At 40.0% G+C, this 8,217-nt stretch overlaps 1 long non-coding RNA gene across 1 annotated transcript; it reads left to right on the top strand.

The window, feature by feature from the left end:
• The first annotated feature begins 5,402 nt into the window (after positions 1 to 5,402).
• LOC140014054 (uncharacterized) lies at positions 5,403 to 7,623 on the top strand. Its single transcript, XR_011820936.1, has 3 exons — positions 5,403 to 5,567; positions 6,630 to 6,693; positions 7,515 to 7,623. It is a non-coding gene; the product is annotated as an uncharacterized lncRNA (long non-coding RNA).
• Positions 7,624 to 8,217: the final 594 nt, after the last annotated feature.

The following is an 8,217-nucleotide window of genomic DNA, read 5'->3' on the forward strand; positions in this document are numbered from 1 at the left end:
AGGACCGAATCTCGGAGAAGTATGGAGAAACCCTTCGTTGTACTTTTGTTTAGGATTCCTACTATATTTTGGCTAGGCCCTGGTTTGGGTTGTACTTTTGGAATTGAAATGTAAAAATTTGGGCCCTGATGTGTATTTAGAATTTAAGTCGTATTATGATTACTCGATGTACTGGTTACATGTTAAGTGACTTGTTAAGTTTGAACGCTTCCGCATTATTTGTATTCATGTTGCTCTCTTCGAAATGTTCGGTTCGGTTTTAAGTTGAATGGAATTGCTTGAGTCCTGGCGAGAGCTGGGCAGGCGTCACGCGGATACCCTTTGGTTCGCCTTAGGGAGATGTGGGGGCGTCACAAAATTGCTGGCTTCGAGGTGAGATTGGCAGAAATAAAGTTGAAGTAACTCTTGCGAAAGCTTGAAACTGTCCGAAATAGGAGAGAGGAAGAGCCGCGCTTCACCTTTGGTTTTTGTTGAAATTTGATACTTAAATTATGTTAAACTTGCCGGTATGAATGTCATACTTAAGTGTATGGGTGGTTTGAATAAAAGTCTTGTGGTTTTAAAAGAGAAAAAGGAGTTTTTCACAAGTAAAAAAAAATGAATTTCCAGAATTTCAGATTTCACTGACTAGTCTTAGTAAAATGCTTATATCTTGGTGTAGAAAAATCCGATTGAGGTGCCATTAGTGGCATTTGAAACTAGACTCATGGGCCTTTGTTCTGTAAAACTTTCATATTTTTTCTCAATGTGTACTGCTGTGCGTGACTCCGCAATGTTGGCTGCCCTGCTTGAATGTCCTATTTCTTCAAGAAAATGAATGATTGCACCGAGATGTACTCTATAATTGCCCTGTTAAATGCTATGAATTGCCCTGTTACTTGTTTATTGTGATTAAATAACTTAGATGTACCCTATATTAGTGTTGGATCAACCTTTATAGAAATTAACACTAGAATAAGAAATTATTAGGAACAGAACATGAGAATATAGAAGTGAGAGGTAATTGTTAGAATAAAAAGGTTCTGATATTTGTAATAGGAGCTCTGATATGTGTATTCGGAGGCCTTTACCCAAAACATGAAAGTTTAGAATGCCGGACTGTGGGACTGATTTTTTTTTAAAGTTAAGTAACTATTTGTAGGGATGAAAATTAGAACGCCTACGTTAGAAGACTGGGATAGTTGGGATAGCATTAGGAATATGTGATCATATTTTAGATGAATTGTATATATTTAAGCTAAAAGCCAGTCAACTGACGAATTAATATGTTGTAGGTATAGATTCGGGCAGTTCTAGCGGAGCGGGACCCAGCGGCGTGGGACCGGGACTGAGACTTCCACGTGCGGGGGGGCCCGATGGACTGTGTGATGCGTAGGCGGATGATCCAATATCAGAAGAGGCCTGGGGAGCCCTACACCTTGTATTCACCCTTTGGTCGGATATTGCACCAACCCTGCAAGTGTTACTATACGTATGGCTATCCTAATGAGGTCGTCCTAGCAGTGGGCGACGAACGACGCCGCCTGGGGAAGGCTTGCGATCACTTGGCTCGACAGTTAGAGGAGGCTAGAGAGATTTCCCATAGGCAGGCTATGCGTAATAGGGATGTGGAGCAGGGCCTCCAATATGAGGAAGAGAGGACAGACGATTTTCGTCGTGAACTCCATGACACACACCAGCACCTCTTCGCTATGAAGAGGCAGCTTAGGGAGAGGGCTCGGAGTATTATGATGGATTGTGAGATTCTATTTGATGTGGCCGCGGAGGCACCACCACGAGCTATCGATCCAGAGCTGATGGATGAGATAGACACCCTAGGCTCTGTTAGGAATTGGGCTCCTAGGGGAGGTGTTTAGGGTCGCCGTATGGATTTTCTTTTGACTATCTGATGAACCATTTTGTTATAATTAGCATAGCTGGTTTCTATTGTTATTTGGCTGATTGACTGGATTTTGGAGTCAAAGTGCTCATGTATAGCTTTTAGCATGACTTTGTGGATACATGTATGACTTTTGTGAATAACCTCTGTGTATAACCTTTCGTGTAGATACATGTATGTATTTGAGTACAACCTTTTGGGTTTATCTTTTGTGTGACACTTATATAGATGTATTTCTATTCGGTGTTTATATTTGTTCACGTTTTAAATGGACACCGGTGGTCGGGGTCGCCAAGATTGAGAGTATACATAGGTTCAACCTTTGTACGGCTCAGTGTGATTTAATCGGAGGTATAATGAAAATCACCTGTGGAGTCATGAATTGTTATTAGGCCTTAAATCTTTCTCCCGGTATTTGAGGACAATTGATAGGTACGTCAGGTAGGAATCTCGATTGTAGATAGTTTACTCTTGGGACTGGCCAGCTCGAGATGCGAATTATCTTATTTTGGATTCTCGTGCCCGATCTTTGATAGCATTTGATTGCTTTGAGTTTGAGTTGAAGGGCTTGGACTTGAGCAAGGCAACAATATATGATGGATGGTTCCTGAGCTGTGGTAGGTGAGTGACCCCAAACTGTTTCAAAAGCTACTTATGAACTGTTTCTTGCATTATTTACTCGATTGCTACAATACATGTATTCTATTTCGGTTGTGTCCCGCCGATACGGTATAAAACAATCCGATACCCTCCGATAAAACTTATGTACATCACTATCTCAAAAGGCATCACTATCTCAAAAGGGAGTACAAAACTTATGTACATCACTATCTCAAAAGGGAGTACAAACATCGAATATACAAAGGTTCTCAATTTACCACACATCCAGCCCGTGCCAAGCACTAGGGCGAGAACCATTACAAAATCAAAGAACTAGGCTAGGCTAGTCTATACAGAGCTCTCATCCTGCTCGCCGTCCCCTGTTAAGGAAAACAAAACTAAAGGAATGAACTAAAAGCTCAGTGAGGTTCCGAACACATAATCAAACAATCAATCCAATACATTAATCATAGAGTATCAATAGTTCAAGAAACATTTACAATGGAAAGCGATAATAACACATTCATTAAAAGGATACGGGCTCACAATGAGCCATTCGTTCGTTCGTTCGTTCATTCTCCTGTCATTCCCCTTATTCCTCCAATTATTTGAAAATGCATTTTGATAAGTAAAACCCTTCATTTCATTCATTGCCACTCGTTTATTCATTTCATTCCACCTCCTTCCGGACATTGACCGGACTCCACCCGACAGCAAGGTAATACTCGAGTATACCAAACGTTCATCCTGGATCACTAAATCGCCCGACCGAGTCCGCTTCTGGCTCGAGTCGATTAGTAACGAAGGGCAGGGCTCAGTTCAGCCAATGCCTTACATTCATGCACATATAATCATTCAATCATTGAAAATTTCACATTCATTTAGGTCGAGTGCGATAAAGTACACACTCGCCTAGAAAACTCATTTTTAGCAATCATTGAAAGCATTTAACATGCAAACATTCAATCAAATACCCATAACATGAAACAAGGCATATAGTCAAGGGTAACATAACAACAAGGAACACTCACCTATTTAAACAAAATAACGTCCAAAGTTTCCTTCCGGATAATACACTCAAATACCAAGGAACCCTAATAATCAAACGAACACATTATCTTCTCGAATCCTAGTTTTGAGCTAGGATTGTTTTCTACAGTATTCACAAAAGTCATACATGTATCTATAGTATCGGATTGTTTTGGATTGAATACACTAAAAACTGGGTCAAGGTGTCTTCATGGAAGTTGTAACCTTTTGTTTAACTTTCGAGGCACTGCCTAGTACATTTTGATTCGATAACCACAGCCCAATTATGGTCAAAAAAATTGTGTAACCCATTTTGTGCCTGTGACAGCCCTACCTCCCCCTAGGGCGTACCCCAGGGTTCGGCGGGTCGCCTGCCAAACTCTCGCCGGGACTCACTCACTCACTATAGTTCTCAAATGAATTACAAGATAAATTTCAAATATTACATTCAATTCTCCAAGGATTACATATTACGAGTACCAGAAAGTAAACCCTTGATACTGCAACCACCACGACAACTATATACATCTTACTAGTCAACTTATAACAAGTACAAAGTCAAATAGTCTATAACCAAAAGTCTATACACCTACTCAAACGATTCCCGCGTCGGCCCCTGCTATGGAAAACAAATGGAACGAGATAAGCTATATGCTTAATGAATAATTGAGGTTAAATGTTAACTCACATAATTAAACAAGTAAATCAGAATATTTCACATCAATAACAGAAAAGTAACATCACAATGGTAGGATACAGGTGGCTCCAAAACCAGTTCAATTCCTCGAGCTTGGACGCCTGTTGACACTCCGTCAACCAAAGTACTCATGGTCCGTAGACTCCACTTAACTTTTCCCGTTCACCTTATCAACCCCCGCTGGCCAGTCAACAGCACACAGTAGCTCGAACGAAACAAAATAACTTAGCTTTCATCAAATCTTTACAAAGAACTAAATCCCAAGTTTAGCATGGAACTATCTTCGACCAAGCCCCGACTGGCTCGAATAGTTCGTCTACCCTTGGAATCAGGCTGGAACCAAGCCTTGAGATATCCGATCTCTCAATAGATGGTATTTCTCAACAAAGTACACAACAAAGTACTTACCCCAAACAGCACACAACAAATGGGGTTCAATTCAAGTCATGTAATCACCCCCACCAGCACACAGGAAAAGGGTAATACTCAAGTCATGTAATCACCCTCCTCAGCACACAACAAAAGGGTGATACTCAACATAAGGCATGTATTTTCACATAGAAATTTAAAACAAATGATGGATTTAGGTCAAGTGAGATAAAGTACACCCTCGCCTAAGTACTCATTTGTGAGAACCCTCATTTTTAAAATACAATTTCCCCAAACTACATGCCTTGCACCAAGATTTAAACCACCTCTTATATGCCCTAGCATTATATTTCACAATGTGTTACAACAAATCCCTTGTATGGACCCTCACTTTAAAACACAATTTTCTTATTTACATGCCTTATTATAAGATCTAGACCATTTAATATATGCCCTTACAAATTATTTTCTATGTGTTATAATAATTTCCATGCATTTCATTTCAATTCATTTTACTTGAAGTAAAATATATCCTCGAGCTAGGTTGTAAATAAATCACCACTTGTAATTGTCCAAGTGTTCTTTTATTAGTGGTAGAGACTTTTTGTGAGAGATTAGAGGTGTTGAATAATTATTGGTGCATTTGGAAAGGTAAGAATGGCATTAGTCAAAGAATTAAGAGAAGTTGTGTACAAGAATTAGGCCAAGTGGCAAAATCCTAGCCATGCATCTTGTTTGACCAAAGATTAGATGAATTTTAAACCAATTTTTACTCCATTCCTCCACCATAATTTCGTGCCCTTCTTAGCTCCCAAGAGAAGGAGAGAAACTCCATTTTAAAGCTTTCTAAACCTAGTGTGAGCTTGAGAGAAAAATCAAAAGAGAAAGATCTAGAGTTAGTGAGAAACTTTCCTCCAATCCTTGTGGTTGTTCCAAGCTTGAAGCTTTCATTTTGGTGGATTGTTTTGGTGATTTGAGCACCTTGTAAGTAAGGTAAGTACTCTTTAATTTGGGGGTTTTATGTGTTAGATCATCTACTATAAGCTCTAATCATGAATTGCAAGTTGTTGTGGTTGGAATTGAAAGTTAACCCCTTGAATTAAACAAGTAGTGGATGAATTGTTAGTATGCACACCAAGTGTTTGATGAAATGTTCAACTCTTATTCATTTATGTTTATGAGGTATTGATATGTTTTAAAACCTTATATGGTTAGATGTAATACTTGAGATGTGCAAAAGGTGGAAATAATGAGAAGAGTGAAAGTTGGGAAAGAATTAAGGATGCTGACCGAAACTGTTCAGCTTGCTGTCCGGTTTTTGCCCTGATGTTTCATGCATATTTTGGCTACAAATGTGAGTGATATATGTTGGGTTATGTGTGTAGAGGTTGTCTACAAAAAATTAGCCAATTTGGTTGAATAAATTTTGAGTTGCAAGCAAAGGGACAAAACTGGACTAGGTCCAGAAACTTTCTGTCCAGCGATGTTGTAAAGGCTATAACGTTTTACTCACTGATCTGAATTGAGTGCCGTTTATGGAATTGGAAAATAGACTCTTAGAGCTTTAAAATGGTACCTGTCTCATGTTCTGGTTCGTCCCGAGTAATCCGTGGCAAGTCGTGGAAGTCGGCTGCCCGTGCGGTACTGTTCATCCGAGGCAGTCCAGAAATTTCTTTTGGCTTCGTAATTTTGAGCCACTTAAGCTGGGATTTTGGAAATGGTTTCTTCACGACAAATTTAACCTTAAGAACCTAGTTTCCAACGCAATTGACGGAACCTAATTCTGACTCTCCTACCATGAACAGTGACCATTTTCCCGAGGCTGGTCGGGCGAGACAGTTTAACCGTAATGAAACTTTTGAGCTTCGGTGAAACCCTTCTTTTGTCGAACTTTCATGTACATACCAAACTTGTTTTCTTATCAACTTTTCCCATGGTTTGGACCTCATTTGCATGATAGATTAAGTAGCTTAGGCTACTCACTTGGTCTCTCAATGAACCTATACTTGAGTAAGGAACGAATCCAATTGTTAATGGTTTCGCTCGTTGACCTAGGTTTGGGCAACAAAGGTGATCGTAACTGAGACGTTTGATGTCAATTGCTACTTTTGCTTGACAGGTGAGTGTTTCACTACTTGCTACTTGTTATGTGGAATACTTGCATACTTGAAATCGTTGATTTGCTATTGTTTGAGCCAAACACTGTTTTAGTTAAAATCGAGGCGAGTGTGTACTTTATCGCACTTGACCTTCCTTGTTTTCCACTGAGGCTCTACTTACTGAATGAAGTAATATGAAATGAGATATTGCTATACATGACCGTGCTTAAGTTGCGTGGATGACATTCCGCCAACTACTTTACTGTTTGGGTACCCAACCTCATAGGTGAGTCGGTTGTATCGAGCCAGCAAGGGCGTGGTCGAGAAGGCCGATAAACCTTGAGGTCTGTTTACTGTTCACTGGAAATTGAATCTTGCCTGGAGGTCCCTGGTGAAGCATAGCCGTTGTGCTTACTTGTTGTGTTGTCCAGCACCACCAGTGATAAAATCCTCGGCTTGATACTGTTTCATTGGAATCCTTGAGCATTGGAAACTCGGATTCCTGGTATACTCGAGTATTACCAAACTACTGTTTATAGAGTGCGGGCCCGGTGGGGGGTTGTTTGGGGGACGGAGACTGGTGAAAGTGGTGTTCTACGGACCTATATACTGTTACAAGTGTTGACGGAGTGTCAACAGGAGGCAATTATGATCAAGCTCAAGTGGACCTTTGGCTTTTGAAAGCCACCCGTATCCTTGAATTGAATTGTGATTAAACTGTTATTTTACTGTACGGTGTTTAGTTGGCTATTTTGTGATTTTATGTGGCTATGTGTTTACTTGTTTACCTGGAACCTCACTGGGCTTTAGCTCACCCCATTCCCTTTGTTTTCCTTAACAGATCGGGAAGGGATTTGATCGAGGGCTTTCTTAGCTTTATTTTGCCGTTCTTGCGTTTTGAGGTTGTAACTTTCGTTTAAGCAGACTTGTAAGCTTAAATTCTTAAGGGTGATTTATTTTATGTAATTTTGAGTGAAGCGTGGTAAGTTGGCATACGATGATATATGTACTGAGCCGAATTGTTGGATTACTGATCATGTTTGAGTTAGTGTTTCAATCCCCTGCATTGTCAAATGTTACATTCGTTTCATTGATGATATTAGTACTTTGAACGACTGAGTCCTGGCGAGAGCTAGGCAGGCAGTCCGCTGATACCCTAGGGCTTGCCCAAGGGAGAGGTGGGGCTGTCACACCATTTAACATATACAAAACACTTTAACAATTCCACATCAATAACAACCCAATTACTCACTTGATAAAGCTTGGCACGAAAAACGATACAATTCACCGAGCTTGACCATCACCGTCAAAAGCCTCACAATCTGTATTGACAGATTATATACACACATAAGTGAAACGGCCATACAATAGCAGTTTATAACGTAAACGATCGAATATGGTCGGAAATGGTCAAAAATAATAAAAAACAGTCAAAAATGACGTTAAGGCCAAAAGAATGTCGAAATTGGTCGAAACGGCCGGAATGGTAACAAAATAACAAAAGTAGACCTAAACGGTCCAAAATGGCAAAAACGGTTGAGAAA

This window comes from Coffea arabica, chromosome 9c (genome assembly GCF_036785885.1).
Source record: "Coffea arabica cultivar ET-39 chromosome 9c, Coffea Arabica ET-39 HiFi, whole genome shotgun sequence".
In the NCBI taxonomy this organism is placed as follows: domain Eukaryota; kingdom Viridiplantae; phylum Streptophyta; class Magnoliopsida; order Gentianales; family Rubiaceae; genus Coffea; species Coffea arabica.